Genomic DNA, 18,744 nt, shown 5'->3' with positions numbered 1-18,744 from the left:
GTATGTTTGCAAACAGAAATATATACCTTTACTCATGTTTTTGTAACACATATTTCAATGCTCATCTAAATACTTTGAACAGTTCTGTAGCTTAGAGTGCATCATACTGCAGCAAAGAGTGCCTATAAATATACACCAAAGATCACTGGAGAACCAAATATGAATTTAATTAAAAGAAATTAATACTAAGATATTTCATCTGATAAGAGGCAGTATTAGTTAGGGACTTAGTAGGTATATTTTGAAGTCACTGGAGCTTTGGCTTATCTTGCTTCTTCCTGTTTTTCTCAAAGCACTGTGTGTGGGATATATGTGCTGAGGATTTGGAGCTGCTAAAAGCTACAGGCAACATTTTGCTTTCTGTTACTCTTGCAGAACCTTTTGAATTCCAAGAGGGTGCAGCCAGGTAGCTAAGCGCAAAAGTGCAAACAGCTGCTGAATCCTATCCCAGATGTGGGGCAACTTTCTTGGTGATCAGAGTGATTTCTACCTGTGGAAAAATTTAGAGATAAAAGAACTTCAGTATGCAGAGGTCAGTTTTACCACCCTCCACATGTAAAACTGTAGCAGTAAGAACTGATGAGAAGTATTTCAGGGTAGAATTTATCCCTTCATCTTCTATATGTCAGTTAGTATTTTTGTAAACATGCTGAGTCTGCCTCTGATGCAAGGATGAAAGCTACTTCTTTCAGGAGGGTGAGACTGGACCTTAAACGTTGTTATGACTGATGAGAATCCAGACTGAAATCAAAGGACAGGCATAATTAATACAGATGTTGCACTTTACCTGGACTCAAACATGTTCATAAAGACATTGTCAGCCAATGTCATATAAGTTCTCAGCTGCTCACTGTTTGCTAATGACAAAACAACAATCTAAACTGAATGTTTGATTCTACTTAAAGGTAAACATGACTGACTAATTCTAAATTATGTAATTATACTAAGAAAGCAGAGTTAAGAAACTGCTAACCTGTATCATACAGAACCAACTGTGAAAATGTAATACTGTTGTTTTGAAAGATTTCTGTTAAATGAGCATCAAGTGACGGTTGCCATTGTGGTAATGAGATTGCACTATTAACAGGATGTGGCACAGACAAAATCTATAAGAAAGACCTCTCACTTTTGAGGGATGTTAAATAACAAAATGACTGCTTGAAAATTATTTCATGTCGCTCGTTTTTAGGAGCACTGTTCTGCCCAGTCCAAAAGATGCAACCACATACAAGCACAGCCTTATTTACCCTTACTCCCTAGCCCTTGGAAAACATCTTTCTTCTCAAGCTAGTGGCACTGGCTTCTGCTGCAGATGAATCACTTCCAAAGCAGGCCCAAATAAAGAGGTTACTGTAAAATCACAGGTATTTTATTGACATATTTTTCCAGAATAGATCATCATGACTCATTTTTACTGCAGCCATTCTGAAAAGGCTGTTTCATGGATTAAAGCTGTGTTGGTGTTGGGTACTGGGAACACATGGAGCTGCAGTACAGGCCCTACTTTCCCCGGAAACAGTGCTGGGTCAAATTGCCTCCTCCCTGACATTCTGCTGTCATCTTTCCCTTGAGCTGTGTGATGTAAAGCTAATCCTTCCTGTTCTTAAACTGGTGATCCTGTTTCCTCCAGACTTAGAGAATTCAAACTGCTATGAGAACAGCCCAGTTCAGTTCGACTCTTTGATGAGCCTTTTCCAAGCAATTGCTCCCATTGCTGCTACGCCGAACAGCCTTAACACAGCCCTGTGTTTAAGAGGCTGGCACTTTGTGTGCTTCATTTATAAATACCGTTGGTGGAAACATCTCTGTAGCTGGACCCAGTAGGAGCCTGACACTCTCATTGTGACTAGCTGTTTATTGTGCAAGCTGCTGACTAACTCACAGTAACTAAAATATAATTTTCCAAAATAGACACAGATGACAAACAGATAATCACTGCAGAGAGCCAATATAACTAAGAAGTACACTCAAGGCTCTTTTAGGTGTACTTCACAGGATCATTATAATCAGCAAACGGATCTTAACTCAGGCTGTCACCTACTCAAAGCTATTCCTTATTTTCAAGGCTGTGTCTCATTGCGCCACTTCAGATAAAGCAAAGGTTCCAGTCATGTGCTTTGGTACCACTCAGCTCTCAGATGGCATCCAAACACTGTTCTTTTCTGACTCCCAAATCCCTGTGACTTCTCCATCCTGTCTTCCCAGATCCCACTCCGACTGATGGGCTGGATTGCTTGTACCAGGGCAAGTGGGCTTCCTGCTCACCGGGGCTCAGGGAGCTGCTTAGCCCCCTAGAACCAGGGTGAGTAAATGCTACTTTCCTGTTCTCAGATCTTCCTGCAGCCAGCTTCGCTATTACATTGATGCACGGCACTTACCAAGTCTCTCAAAATGGATACCCTGCATGGCCTTGTAGCCATTATTTCCTGACAGAGGCAGCAGTAAGGTAGTCGTACTTCGGGAAGATTTGGACAAAAAGACCTAAGATGATGGAGATTTAAAAGTATTCTGCTGATATACGAGCAAGCAAAGGAAAGTAAACACCTTAACTGAGGAGGCAGAGGGCAAAGATACCACAAAAGTATCCAGTTATCCTTGACTAGAATAAATAAGTAAATCCTTGAGAACGGGACCCTGGGCACTCAAGCAACAGTAAAATAAATTAAAATCCTGTGTCTGATAATAAAATACAATGTAGCTTCAGTGTAAGGTTTCTTACTACCCTAAGGAAAATGTTTCTATTTAGGCCTCTGTTGTTCATCTAGCTCATTAAATGAAACCTGTAATAGAAAGAAACATCCACATAGATCTTAAAACAATATATGCATATTTTGAGAAATATCTGTGTTGGATTCAGATTTAGCAGTATAGGGCCAATGTCTAAATTCTGGATGCAGAGGTGTCACAGCTCCTTGAACAGCGACCCCAACCTGACGGTGCTCATGAAAGTGCTGCAGAGGCACCAGCCTGGATTGTTGGTGTCATGGCCACATGAGTGGCTCTGCGATCCTGCCTCCTCGCCCAGCCTGGTATATGAATGTGGTGCTGTGATTAAAGCCACTGCAAACTCTAGAGTGGACCTCCAGCCATGAGCAGATTTTCCTGGTAGATTTTGAAATGGATCTTTGTTTGCCAAATGTGGAATGAAAAGAAAAACTAACAGCTGGGGGAGAGAGATTATCTATTTATCTATCTGTCTATCTATCTATCTATCTATCTATCTATCTAGCCATCTATCTATCTGTCTATCTATCTGTCTGTCTATCTATCTATCTAATCTACCTATCTCTACATATGTTAATAACTCTTATGTCTCCTATGAAATAAAAAGATGCTTTTTGGCCTACCATGATTGGAAGCTGTGGTAAATTCTGTCATACAAATCATAGCACTAATATTAGTCATTTAAAAATGAAGCGATAGCAAAAATTTGACAACGATGTTGCTTGCAGATTTTCTCATCTTGTGGTTTGGTTTTTTTTTTTTTTTAGCTTCAGTTTCATAGAAACTCCAATTATGAACTGCTTTCCACATGCAGGCTAAAAAAATTTTTGACATTAGGGATGTCAGTGGCAGTCGGAGGTGGTGTCAGAACACCGGGTGCAGAGTGCGGCAGGCTGTCTGCCCCAGCGCGAGAGGCCGTGTGACACATCTTTTCAGAAAGGCACAGTATCTTTTTCATTATGAATTTTCCATCTCAGATTAGACTGACTTGTTAACTCATCCTCCCTGGATGAGTTTACGTCTGCTTTGTAAGCTATTTCTCACTCTCTGATCACTCTGGGATCACATTTGGGATTGGCCCAAGTAAAGGAGAGACAAGGCTGAGGAAATATGTAGGCTCAGGAGTTATTTAGACATTTTATGTTCACACAGAGTACGTAACAATTTTCTATTAGTAAAAGGAAAGAAGGAAGGAAGGGTGATAGCAAGACAAAACAGAAAGAGGGAGAGAGGGAGAGAGTGAGACAGGTAGAGAGAGAAAGAGAAAGGCAGAAAGAGAAAAAAGGAACAATGAAAGAAGGAAGAAAAAAGGAAGAAAAAAGGAAGAACCCTCTCACCTATTGTGTTGAATGCATATCACATAGTAGATGATAAAAACTTTTGAATACACTGTATTACATAAAATACTACAAAAAACTAATTTTCAGTCTCTTTATAGAGACAGAAAGAGAGAGATGCTGCTACCCAGACTGACCTTAGCAGAATTGCTCAAATTTAGCAATGAAACTGATAGATTTACATGATGCATATGCAGCAAGGCTCTTCGTCTTCATGTCCTTGTGCTCATTATAAAGGCATGGAGGCAGAGCATGGTTTATAGAGTGATGATAAAATATACCATGGCACCTGGGCTCCCTGCAGAGCTCTGAAGATTTATCTGTCTTTAGATGAGGTACTGTACAGGCATGGCTCGCTCCCATCACTGCACCGGTGAACTTAAACCTAGACTTAAAAGGATCGCTCATCTGGCAAGAAGAATAATTTAGTCTTTACCCATTCCAGAGTCCTTCTGTGCCTGTATTTTAATAAAGGACATCAGTTTACCCAGTTGTGCTGAACTGTTTTTTTTTGGTTGTGTGATTTAAACTATGTGCATTAGGATGTCTAATGGTAGCTTTATCTCTGCAGAAGCCTTGCTTGAGTTGAACAGAGCATGTCTGCTCTTTGTACTAATGCTCATGGAAGAGGACCTTGAAGAAGGGTACACGTCTGAAACCACACTGTAAGCAGAGCAGTAAATCCATGACACTATTAAGCATTTTCTAAGCTTTATAGTGATACCTTGCAGTCTTAGGTATATTTGTAAAAAACCAAGAAATATAGAATACTTCCCTGTTCTGTGTTTACCATGGGACAAAAATGTATTTTAAATGGAAAATACTTTATCGAGCCCATGCTTTAATAATTACTTTATTGATGCAATCAAAAATATTCACATAATCATCCAGAAATTCAAATGTCAGTTTTCATTATTTAAATAGGTCTAGAACTATAGAACATAAGAAATGAACCTATTCTCTTTTATACAATGTGACTTACTGAAAGTAACAGGCAGATTCTAGAAGGAGGCTTCTAATATATCTTAACTTTTAAAAACAGTTAATAGGATGGTCTGAAGAATGTTATCAGTATTAGTGTTAAAAATGTGAACACGATGAAATTTTGTTTAGTCAGAAATTTATCCTTATCTGTCAGGATGTTAGGAATTAAGTGATCTTTAATTCCCTTCCAACAGAGACCATCTTATGATTCTAAGATCTGCCCATCACATGGTAAGGCAGGATTGTTTCAAATGAGATGCAGACTTTCTTGTTACATCCTTTGAGATACATATAACAGAAGAAAAATCTGACTTTAAAAGGCTGTTGATTGAAAGAGATGACACAACGTATAGCTTACTACCAGGATCCACAGTACATCATACATGCTTACTATCTCAGAATACGTACCAAGCATATCAAACCTTCCAGTATGAAAATACTTGTGCAACCAAAGCAGCTTTAGTGAGATTTCTCAGGGAGTAAAAGAAAAAATGCTTTAGAACCTCTTGGGGTCAGATCCTCACAAGTCTTGGGCCATGGAGGGACCCATAATGCAGCGTAGGGTTTAAATTAGGTCTCCTGAGATCTTCAGGGAGCATAAAACAGGAAAGAATGTATCTACACTTGTAACTTTAGGTTAAGAAGAAGAAAAACAAATGGAGAAATCTTTCTTCAGGGGCCTGCCAAGACACATGTTATTTATAGCTCTAAAACTAGTTTCAGTTCTATTTTGAAATATTTCCATAGGGAGTAATTTCTAATTGCAAGACTAAAAATTAGAGATGTCTTCTGTGTGTTAATGAGCACCTGTACCTTTCCTGGGTGTCTGGGAGTGCCATTCTCCCTCTGTGCTGTCTCATCACATTCCACAGCATTACCGTACAGGAATATTTCTTGACTTGGACAGTCCTCCTTATCCTGGTAGTACAGGGGAGCTAGTATTTCTACCTGAACAACATCGTGGGAGTCTGAGAGTCACTTCCTTGCAGCTGGACATCCATACCTATAACACTTCTTTGTGGTTGCTTGCTCACGAAACAGAATGAAAGCAGAGTAAGTCAGGGCTCTTTTTATTGTACAAAAAGCCTGACATCTGGCAAGCATCTGGTTGGTTGGGGACTCTTATCAGGAAGGGTGATGGTTAGCACATTTTGCAGGTATAGGACCTTTAATCTGCGAGACACTTGGGGTCAGAGATGATTAGGCATTATGAAATGGGTTGGGTTTTACCAGAGGAAGTAGATGGCTTAACAAGTAGAGGACAGCAGAAGATCTGCTTCTTTTTCTCCAGAAAATCTTGTAGCTCTACATTAGGATGCCCAAATACTGTGCTGCCAGTGATACTGGCAGTCATAATGGCTCAACAAAACAGCGAAATTCTCCAGTTTAGTGTAACGTTTCTGCACAACAGAGACACTGAAAATGAGAGCTGGTCATGGATTTGCATTCTGGATTTCAAATCTGAAAGTAAGCTGCTTCACAGGTTATGTTTGCTTCAGGAGACAGGTTTCCCTTAATGGGAAAAAAAGAAAGATTATGTCTGAAGAGAGATGGCAGAGTTGGGGAAGACAACCACACTTACACACACTGGGGCTGGCACAGCCTTTCTACTGTTTTTGCTATTGTACAATTACAGAAGAGCAGAATTTCAGTGCAAATGGAAGTTGCTGCTTCTGCTTAACTAGTGATGGTAGCTTCAGAGAAGGAAAAAATAAACCATACTGTAGGATGATTATTAACCTTTAGGGAAAAATTGTGTCCTCTTCCTAATCCTGCTTGTGGTAGGAGCAAAACTGCAATGCTCTTGTGCATCATCTCACAGCATGGTGGTATATGTTAAGATCTTAAGGGATTGCAGGCCAAAATGTTTATACCTGAAGCAGAAATGTTAATGCAGATATGTATCTCTTGCAGGTACAGTCAGGACTGGTCATAAAATGGATACCTGATGATGGTAAAATAAATATATGCTGTCCAAAAATTTTGAAACTTCTTCCTGTAACTACTATCTCACTCCACTAATAAACTCATTTTGACTGGGACAAGCCACTAGCAACATTAGCTATGGCCTATTCCTTGTCCTTAAAGTCTACTGTTTAGATTAATTTACCTTCAGGAAGATAAGTAGGTGCTTCTGTTCTTTTTTTTGTTTTCTTTCTGTGCAGGACCCATGCTTCGCCAAGCAGCATTTATTCCTAAATAATGGAATATCTCAAGGGTTAGGATGAGAGGGAAACATTTTGTCTGGAAGGGATAACTAATCAACTCAAGACCTTTTCAGAGGAGACCAGGTGTGTAGGCAACAAACACATTAATTCCAGTTTTTATTTTGCCTCATGAAGGTGAATCTCCAGAAGTGATAGCAGAGAGCTGGTTTTTTTTCATTGTCTGACCTGGGGTTGTTACTGCCTGAAAAAAACCATTGAATGCATTATAAGGTGGACACACCTTTAGGGTTTTATGTCTCAGCCAACCAGTGTTTGTAAGACTGTTATACCTTTTGTTCACAAAGACAGGAAATTGAATTTCAGTAGCAGCAGTTCACCTTCAGAGGATGTGGATAAACGTTCCTAGTCCATTGCAGTACTCCTCTGCTACTGCTGGGATGAAAGCTGAGAAAATTAGTGGGGAAAACAAACTGGTGACCATCTATTAGGCTAAAGCAAGTAAAGGTAAAACTTTTAGTTGAACGGCCATGTATCTTTTACAAGTAATGGAGGTAAAATGAATGTAAAAATAGTCCTGTGGACAGTTTGTGAAGAGAGTGGCAATGTTAAATTCGGGATGTACGATATTCCTGGACTTGTTGATAAAGTGATGCTAAACTTCTTGTGTTTTACTGCATGAGTTTAGGGTGTCTCTTGGGCAGTTCTGTTCATTTGGGTGCAGGTCAGAATCTGATATCCAAGTCATAATCCTTGGTGAAGTGACTATCTCAGAGTTTTAAAACCATGGCCTGAATTGTCTAACTGCATTGTTCAGCCTTAAGATAATTTTACATATTTTGGATTTGTTTACATTAATTTTTTATTATTTTTTTACCATTGTAAGGGGATGACTGGTCATGAACAAATGGCCCTTTAACCTTTTATAAACGGAACAGACTGAGTTTCTCAAACCTTTCACTGTAAGACCTGTTCTTTAAATACTTTAAATATTACTTCAGCTTTTCACTGAATACCTCCAACTTATCTAAAATGAACCCAATTACTCACCTAGCCCCATCAATGGTTTTTTCAAGCAACTATGTAAGATAACTAAATATAAGCCCATCAAACTACAGAGCTTAAGAGAGGTTACAAGTTTCTAATGTACTTTGTGTGATTTCTACAGATATGAGCTCCAAAAAAGAATTGTCTAAGGAAAATGTTTTCTGAAGATGTGGTTAGATAAGTAGGTTTTCTTTTCCCCATCCAGATGTCCACAATGACAAATGATTTGTAAGACACAGGACTTATTGAAATTTCCTTATAAGAATTACTCAAACATCACAATCAAAGTCAAGAAAAAGACAAGTCGTAGTAAGGACAGAAACTCAGATTTGAGGGTGCAAGTTTGTAAGTGGGCCCTGTTCCTCAGAGATGCTCAAAAGAAAACCTAAGCACTGGGGTAAAAGAAAAATCCAATTTCTATCAACACAGTGTGGATATGTTCAGACACACTGCTGGGAATACAGAAGACTGACTTTGTGAGCAGCTGAACTACTGAAACCTGTTGTCCTACGAATTCATGTCCTCTGCATTCAAAAAGTTTTTCTAGCATTAGATGCAATAAATGTATCTGTGTATTGTTGTAACTATTAAATAAATGCAACAGCATGAACTTTCATGCCCCCATTGACTAGTTTGTTTTTACCTATTCCTTGGCTGTCTGACTGTTGCTGATAAAAGGTGCAATAGCTGTTTTACTCATCTTTTCTTCAGTAGAGGCACTTTTTGTATGTGTTTCCCCTAGCTATTTATCAACTTTCACTAAAGTAATAGAAAATTAGATACCCTTTGAGTTTTGCCTCCTCTTTCAAATTGGTTTGAATTTTTTTTTTTTAATGTATTTAAGAAAGGTTATTGTGCAGGAACTGGCAAACTGGCTGATCATCCTGGTCATATCTCCTTCAGAAAGCAGGCCTAAAAGAAGAAGTAAAGGAGTCATGCAAAGAAACCTGAAGCAAATCCTTTTAGTTTATCTCTTTCATATTCTTTCATTTGCCATTTCACCTTTTCTTGCATTTAAAGTTCATTCTTTTAAGATAATTACAATTTTTAAGATGAATATGAATTTTAATATATATATATTGATCAGCAACTATCATTTTGTACAATTTTCATTACGAATCACATTATATCTCTGGGTTGTTTACAAGAAAGAAATCTAAATGGGTGAACTCCTTCTGTTACTTTCTATTCTTGGTGTCAGTATTTTACCAGACACCAGTATACACAGCCCATTAAAAGGTAAATATTCTGTGTTGTTAAATGCTCTGCGGAATGGAATTTCTAAAATTAACTACCAAAGCATAATATCTAAGGACTGCAGAAGATTAAGGAAGTGCTGTTCAAGGTGGATTCGAGAAAAGAAAAATAAGATCACTTGACCATCAATGCAGACCTTTTAGAGGAAGATAGGCTTTATATAATGCATTTTCATTGTTGTATTCATCAGAATTATCAAGCTTTCAGCAAAGACCTTACCAAATTGGATCTGACTGCATTGTGGTTTAGAGCATGTTTAACTTACGGCTTTAAAAAATGAATGAAGAATGAAAATCATGATTGTGGGTAGATTCTTCCAAAATGTTTTAGCTACTCTTTATTTCATCTCACTACTCAGCTGCCCAAATCCGGATAGAAAGATCAAATACCCAGGGAATGGCACAGAAAGAGCCATCACAGGGAGAAGAGGACATCCAGTTGGACTGATGTAATCACCCAAATGTCTCTCCAGTTCAGCTCTAATTGAGGTTGTCATGACTTGGCAGACCAAAAGCAAATTTGCTGATGAAATTTTCATCACTATTAAATGAGAGGATGAGCCTTATGTAAGATCACCAAGTGGGTAGCAGATATAAGGACGTTAAGCTGTTATCTAAGCACTTTATCTTGCAACTATAATATTTAAAAATTTGGGTCCAACTCCCTTTCTGGGGTCTTCTTTTACAAAACTCTTTCAAGACTGCACAGGAGACTGCCTGGTTGAAGCAGATGTTCGGCTGCACTCATAAAAAGGCAGCAGATCCCTCTCAGCCATTTTGGGAGGATGGGGACACACTGGGGAGTCCAAGAAACTCTACCCCTCACTGAGTAGCAGGGTTTCTGGTGACATTTACTACATCTATCAGCTGTAACTGAGGGATACAAAAAGACAGCTTTGCTTTGTGGAAATTAAGAGATTTTTTTCATTTGTATTGCTTTAAAGCCTGGATGGAAAAAGCTGCAACAGTCAGTGCAGGAGGAGTCAAAGCACAAGTCTGGATCTCTAACAAACTTAGGGTCCTTGAAAAACTCTGCCTTTTTTTCCTTTTCTTTTTTTTTCCTTTTTTAAAAATTTGTTTTTCTCCTTCTCTTTTTGGTTTGAATCTGCTTCTAATAAACCAGAATTAATCCTTAATTAGAAGCAATGGGGTTCTACTTTTTTTCCTTCTCCTTTGCTCATGAAACTCCTGTTGAGTGTGACACTGGCATAAAGCTTCCTTCACAGCAGCATTAAGGAATTCTTTTCACTTCTGGAGCCTGTGAGTTTGGTAAAAGTCTCTTCCTTACCCTGAGGTCAGTGATGTCTGTAGTTTAATTTAAGGCATTAGGGAGAAACAATTAGTTTGCCTGGTGCCTAAACTGCTGCTGAATAAACAACCGCAGAAGTTGAACCTTTAAAAAACTCCTCACGACTTTATTTATCTGGACTCTCAGTTGTCATCCAGATGCAAGAAATCACTTTAGTTCATTTTAATTCTTGCCATTTGCTCAGCACTGTGCTACTTTAGGAGGCAAATAAATGCAATAGGAAGATACCTATAGATGTATTCAGCAGCTGGAGGGTTTATGATCTAACCTAAAAAATGCAAGTTGGTTTTCTTGTAGTAATTAATACCAGCAACATTTCTACTAAATGCTTCTGTGTGCCTCATAGACCTCTTCATGTCTCAGCAGTGGGTTGAAGCTCTGAGGGGCACAGTTTCACTCACCAGACATGAGTTTTGCTGAATGGGTTTGTAAACCTCAGTGAACACTCATAAAACTAAGTCCCAGGCTTCAAAACAACTTCTAATTTAAATTCTAAAGGAATAAACCTAGCCCACACTCTTTACCAGATATAAAATTTATTTTACAGAAGGAGAAAGACCTCAAGCTATTTTGATAGGAGGATTTTAAGCCTCGAACAATGGTTAAACAATGTTTTGTCCTAAATACAAAGATTCCTGCACTGTTGCAAATAGTATTACTGGTTTTTTAACTTAGTCTTAAGATAATATCATCCCATGATTGAGAAAATAATGGTCATTTTGGAGAAAATAAAGATCTGATAGCTTGGAGTAGACACGTGAGGTTTACATCAATATATATTTTGTACTATGGACCACACAGAGTTATCTGTTAAATTAGTACTAGTGAAAAAAATAGTAGAGGGAGAGAAAATCCTTAGTACTTTTCAGCCAACACTGGGGATGTACTTGAGAATGTAGATGTTCCTGTAACTGTAAAAATACTGTATTCTGGTAAACAATCCAAACTTATTTCAACCACCTGAGACCCAGGAGAAAAGTGATAGTCTCTGTCAAGCCCACACTCGGCGTTATGTTTTGCAGTTTTCAGGAAGAGGCACAGTGCTTACTGTTAAGCAGAAGAGAAAAAGTACATTTATTTTAATCACGAGGTGAACTTTACATCATTATTCAACTTCTGCAAAGTAGCAAAAAACCTACGGTGCATGTCTTTTTCTGAGTTACTATCCCAACTTCCCAAGTGCTGCTGATAGATAATAATATTGTGATTTGTTTGGACTAAAACCAGTTTGAAAAAAATGCATGAAAGTATTGTCTGCATCATCTGCCACACAGATGAGGCTAAGATTTTCCCACAAAAGCATACATAGGGTCTGAATAATTTGAGGATGGAGTTGAGAGAGATAATGGGAAAAAAGATTAACAATGTGTATTCCAGAGGCTTCCAGCTGGACTTGAAATTAAAATAATGACTGCTAGGATGTCAATCTGCTCTTTGATAAATCTTATAATTATTATCAGATGCATATCTGATAACAGCTAGCTATGAGAGAGGAATCAAGCTACTTCTACCAAGTTACTTTATTCATTGTCTTCTTCACTTCAGGCTGCTGGAAAAGTTTAATGTTATTTAGCTTGGTCTTTCTTTTTCACAGATCTTTTCAGTTTATAGGTATACTTGATAGAGTGAGGAGACTGTATGTTCAATCTTAAAACTCATATCGATCCCTTCAAAAACATGAATATCAGACATGTAAAACTAGAAAATAGACTGACTGTTTATTTGGATCTAACCAAAAGTGCAAAGTGTTAATAGGAAAAAAAATGCTAATTTCTTTTCACTAATCCTCTTTTACCAGAATATCTTCTTCAGACGACAATGCTAAGCTGGGCATCTCTGTTAAGTTAAGGAGTGGCAAAATTAAGTCCTTTCACATGTTTTCCTCTTCTAAGCCATGTTAGCCAAACCAGTGATAACACAATAGCACACTGCTTGTCCCAGCTAGATCTGGGCAGAGTAATTGTGCAAATGCAAGGGAGTCACAATTTTAACTTCAGCTTTATGTAGTTTTTACCAGAATGGATGCTCATTGTTTTCATTGCTCAGACTTCATGTAAAAAAATCAGTCAAACTGAACATTTGACTTTTTTAAAGCCATTTCTATATTCCTAATCTCCAGGTCCTCTTCATTTTCAATTCACACATGCTCTATTGAAAAATCTCTCTCTAAGTTACTTTGGAATCTAGGCAGTCATAATCCTCTGAATGTACAAGATCCTAAGCTTTTAGATACTCACAAATTTTTACTTCTCCTCAAATCTATAACTGGTCTGATAATCTGAAGGCTGAACATCTCTGCTTTCTATTAGGCCCAACTGAAATAGCTAAGAACCCTGATCAAGGAAATATTCTCACACTTGTGAGATGCTTTGATAAACGAAATAGAAAGTTCTGGTAAAAATATTCATTTTAGGCTAAAAATCTTCTTCATTTCTAAAATTGTTAATTGGTATGCTTGTTTTGCAAAATCACATTTGATTCGACAAACACAAACAGCAGAATCTTGTTTGTCAGTTATTCACAAAGACAACTATACAGAACTGAAAGTAATTACAATGCAATTTGCCAATCAATAGTCTATTTTTCTTTTCTTTTTTTTTTTTTTTAAATCACAGATGATTTAATATGAGTAAGCTGAGCCCTTGCTTGGCTGTTTCGTTCGCATAATCCCTACCTTATTCTTTTTGTCCTTCTGGTATGAGTAGATGGAAAACAGGAACCTTGAATTACTATCCTCTGTTTTTCACTTAGTCTCAATCCATGTGGACTCCTATAATTATTCGATTTTCTTCAAAAATTTTCTGTCTCATCTATCAGTGAATGCAGTCTTACAAAATTGGGTTCTGAAGCTACTATTGAATATATCATTGCATCAGAAAAAATTTCTTTTTGGTCAGCTTGGTATATAAATGCCCATATCTTAAAATCTATGGGTGAGATCTTGGGAAGTTAGATGGAAATATGAATAATTTAGGTGAAACTGTGTTCCCACACAGAAAATCAGATAGAATATCTGCTGGAGAACTGCAGATTGTTCACTCTCCAAGTCATCTAGCAGTTATTTTTCTTCCTGAACTTTTCCTTGCTCTACAGGTAATTCTTTGCTTCTGTAAGTGTTCCAAGAGTAGGCTCAGAAAGAAGGTACCGAACTGTAGTAAGCTATTCCCAGGCTGCTCACAATGCAGGCTAAACTGGGGTCTATCATATCAAAGATCAAAACAAAAGAACATAAGTTTTCTTCCTGTTGAGCCCTCAAAATCAATTCTGTTATGGTAACTGAGTAAAGTTTTATTAGTGGTTGATATAGGCCAACAGATTGTAGAGGGTTGTTGAAGGTTTGGAGGTATGCTTGGGCCAGCATACAAGAAGGGCCTCCTTCTCTCTCTTCATCTTCTACAAATTCACCTCCCCTAGCAGCCCTGCTGTCTTTCAGAGCATGTGATACTGATTCCTCTCTTTTGCCTTCCCCTTTTCACCCCTCACAGCTATTTATCTCTGGGACTCTGTGGGTAGCCTCTCCAATACCCTTCACCTCCTTGTAGTTAATTTCTTTCTACCTCTTCCAACATGAGATTCCACTCTTCCTACTTCTTTGTTTCCATCCTCAAGCAGTCTCTGAGCAGAAAGCTGTAGAGAGGGACATTGCTGCTCCAGTGAAGCCAACCTCTGGGTCAAAAGATGTGAGAGGTGAAAAAGTAATGTTTTTGCCCATGTTTAAAGCTTACACTGATAATATATTGTTTTGCTACCTATGCTTATTGTTTTACAAAATGCTGTCTTATCCTGTTCAAAGTCTTTCCAGGCTTTAAATTGCATTGCATTTTGTGTTCCACATTTAAACAACAGTCAATGCTGAGAAAATCTGTGTACCTATAGAGAAGAGGTTATTCTGACAAAGATATTTACTGGGTGAATGGTCTGCAGCAAAATGTATAGAATGTTATTCACTGAGTTTAGAAGAAAATACGACAAGCGACTTAACTACAGGATGTTTCTTTTTTTGACATGAAAGATATTAGTGGTTCAGCTAAGATTTGCCCAAATGCCTCATGGTTTTGGATTTCTTCATGCTTTCTGAGACATGTACTGTTACTAAAAAGAATTACTAGAAATTTCATAATATTATATTAAAAAGATGGTTACTCTGAGACCTATTTAAAACATATATATTTTACATGCTCACATGTACAGAATTGTGACATAGAATAAAAACTTAAAAAAATTCAACTCAATTTTTAATGTAAACTAATGAAAAAGCTGATTGAAGTTTTCCAAAATTTGAAAATGTTCTGAAAGTGTAATTGGAATGCCAGTGTGGATGAAAAGTATGAGATTAGGAAAAATGACCAAAAATATTTACTATTTTCAGCCACTTCTGCAACTATGTTACTGCATTTGTATATTTAAAATTCCATTTAAAATACAAAAATAACTTAAACTTCAAACTTCTGTGATATTTTCAAGAGATCTTTACATTATAAAAACCCCCAGCAAACCTACAAAATTGTCGTTTCTACCTATAAAGCAAGAAATAAATAAAAATATTTTCACATTACCAAATTATTCAGTTATAATAGTCACAATTATGCACCATTGACATATAGTAAATATACTTACATCAACATTTCCATCCAGATATCCACATTTTGTCGTTAAATATGATTAAACTAGTATTACATTTCTCCTTAGAATGAATACAACTCATAATCAAACAAAACAGCAATTAAATTAGATTAAACTATTCAATGAGGAAGCCAATAAAACAATAATAATAAAAACACTCCAACTTTTGAAAAGTTACCACTGTAAATAAAAATTGTACTTTGCCTTCGATTTCATGTTCACCATTATTCATCCAGGGATTCAATGGATTCAGGGGGAGCTTTAACTGGGTTATAGAAGAGGGTAAATTATTAGAGGAGGATTAAAATTTCCAGAATGAATGAAAATTCCAAGAAATAAGATTCACTTGAAGCATAGACAAGGAAAACATATGAATATATTGTCTCCAAAGACCACAGATTTTCAAGCCAACCTGTAAAACTGAAATAAAAGTTATTTCAAATGAATGCTGGAAAAACTGAATCAAGCAATTGGTTGTTGTCTGCATAATTTGAGTTTTATTAAGCATCGGCTGAACTTTTTTACTTTATTCTCATTCTCTCACGCACAAAAAAATCTGCATATTCACCCTAGTCTGCTAAAGAAGATTTTTAAAAAACCTTGACAAAAAAAACTTGTAAGAAAAATGAAGACATGAAATGACAAATGCCAGAATTTTCATGTAAGGACAGTTTCTCTTTAAAGATTAATGATTATAAATGTTAGATCTAGAAGGAGAAACACAGATACATTTGCTATTAAAATTTACGTCTAGACTGTTGTTGTTAATCTTTCTGGAGATAAAGAAGACTCAAAAGATACAATAAAGATTGACAAAACAGGTTAGAACCCAATGATATACAAACATGAATAAAATGTTATAACATGTTTAATAGGGAATTAATGAACGTTGCTAAAGCAGGGATTCCAAATTTAGTGTATCAAAACAGATATCTGTAACCTGGTTGGCTTTAAAGCTTGCTGAAGTGTTTTGATGATGTGAATTATTGCAGTTGTGCTCTCCACTCCAAATGTGCTGTTGAAGCTCACTTTTTTTCCAGGAATATAACTGACGATGAATGTGGTCAGACAGCATGACATAGAGAAGCTTTGAGTCAGTTCTTTATTAATAGGAAGAAAAGTTACTTAGTCAGAGACCTTAACTGTTTTGATCATGCCTAGTGGAAAGCAGAGTCCTTTCAGAACAGACATTGTTTTGAGAGGAAGTAAAATTTCATGAGTACCTAAGAGCTTGGGAGTTTGTACGTTCAGGGGGTTGTGATCTCATAAATTCTGTCATAGCTGATACAGAAATTTAAAAATTTAAAGGTTCTTTGGTGTTAAAATGTACAGAAGGTGTTCAGTAGGACATAAAAAGTAGAAAAGTAATTAGAGATCCTAAAGCTCACACTAGCAATTTTCATAAGCATCTCCCTGCACAGGTACTTAATTGTCTCAGTTTCTCAAAAAATGTGGTTTTATTCTCCACATTACTGGAATGCTTAAATTATTATGTGCATACAGCCCTGGAATAACATAGCACCTGACCACACCAAAATGAGGATGAACTGAGAGTTGGGACCTTCTTTTTCCCAGTCATCCTGTGTCATGACAAGGAGATACCTGTATAAGGCAGGTTTAGTAGAGAGTGTAGTAGGTATCCTGAGAAATGGGTGCAGTTATTGACTCCTGAAGGCTATTGAGTAAACTCAGATAAGCACTGGAAATTTCTGGATCCATCTCCACTCCCACATACACAGTTTAAGGGTCATTTGCTAGTAATCAATCAGGTCTTGATTGCCTTATAAATGATCACTAACTGATCTTCCCCCATGCTATTTATTTGCCTTCAAATCTACACTGCAGGAGAATGGCCACTTCTGCAGACGCAGAGGACACAGGCTGGAAAGCTGCAACCCTGATTTAAAACAGATGAACAAAAGAGCATGAAGTGGGTATGGCCACATTTGCACGAGTAACAGACTTTCTGATTAACTAGTCTCACGATTTGCTTTCTTTTGACACATATATCTGCACCTGAGGTGATGCACCGTATCTTTTCCTCTATCTATATTTTGAACCTTGTTGTTGAGCTCCGTTCTAACAGGAACGCCCTGCCCTGCATGCTGGCTGTGGTGGTGTGAGCAAACCATTTCCTGTTTGGATTAAAGATGATTATTTTCAGCTGATGTAAGCGGTGCAAAAGGAAACATCCAGCAGCAAGTCTAGCACGGCTCCTTGCGGTATGGCTGCGATGGGCTGCTCTCTTTGCTTGCCATTGCACACCAGGATGTCTTGAAACATGAGCAGCTGTGCGTGCCTTGGCCCCCAGTGCAGCTAGAGAAGGTGGGACTGAGGTTGGAGTAGATAACGATAGCTGATTCCAGTGTCCCACCTTCCATAAGCTAACTGTGCAATATAGTCATGAACCTGTAACCTCTTTTTTTGTGTGTTTGTGCACTTTAGTGTGGGCATGCAGCTGATCTGTTGGAAAGCTACTTAATTGTCCAGTTTTTGCATGCTGATTTTACTTGGACAGCGTAGATTTGCTTTGGCTATTTTAACTGCAAAGAGCAGAAAACTCGGCATGAAAAGAAAAACCAAAAACCCCCAAACAAAACCCAAACCCAACGAAAAAGAGAGTGAGAAATAATTGTTTCAATTTTGTGCATTCCTGAATTACCACACACTTAATACCTCACCTATGTATTCACCCAGCCTTTGAGCTTGATGCATTTTTTTCTGAACACAGATACTTATTCCAGCACTCCAAAATGACTGCTCTTGGGCCTGATGTAGAACAAGATAAATCAGGGTAGTTTTGCTGAAACCCAAATGTTTGAACAGAAGGGATGTCTGAGATAACAGTCAGAAGTTGCTCTTCTATCTCTGCAGCAATCTCTGAGAAGCCAGACTTGGGTGCAATGACAATTATTCATTAAATGAGATTGTGGCTTTCGAAATTTTGCACTGGGGACAGAATTCCACCAGAATTCCACCAGACTGATCATCCAAGATATTCTGTGCTAAACATGATTCATTTTCATTGTCCTCTGCACCAAGATAAGGTCACTACTGAGACATTAAGGTTAGTCCATATAGTTTTGTTTAAAGAAACACATGACTAGTTTGTAAGGTTTTCTGGCTTTGGGTGGATCAGACACTGCCTAGTTTGTGCTAGAGCTGGCTTCCTGTGCAGTCATGTTCATGTACCTTACACAGCATATTTGTAGTTTCTCACATCTCTTAAAATAAGGAGTTTCTGTAAAAATCTGTTGTAATTAAACACTGGACAACACACTGTCAGGTAGAGACCCAGG

Source organism: Chiroxiphia lanceolata, chromosome 6, assembly GCF_009829145.1.
Source record: "Chiroxiphia lanceolata isolate bChiLan1 chromosome 6, bChiLan1.pri, whole genome shotgun sequence".
NCBI lineage: Eukaryota > Metazoa > Chordata > Aves > Passeriformes > Pipridae > Chiroxiphia > Chiroxiphia lanceolata.
Note: the sequence above shows the minus strand (reverse complement) of the source record.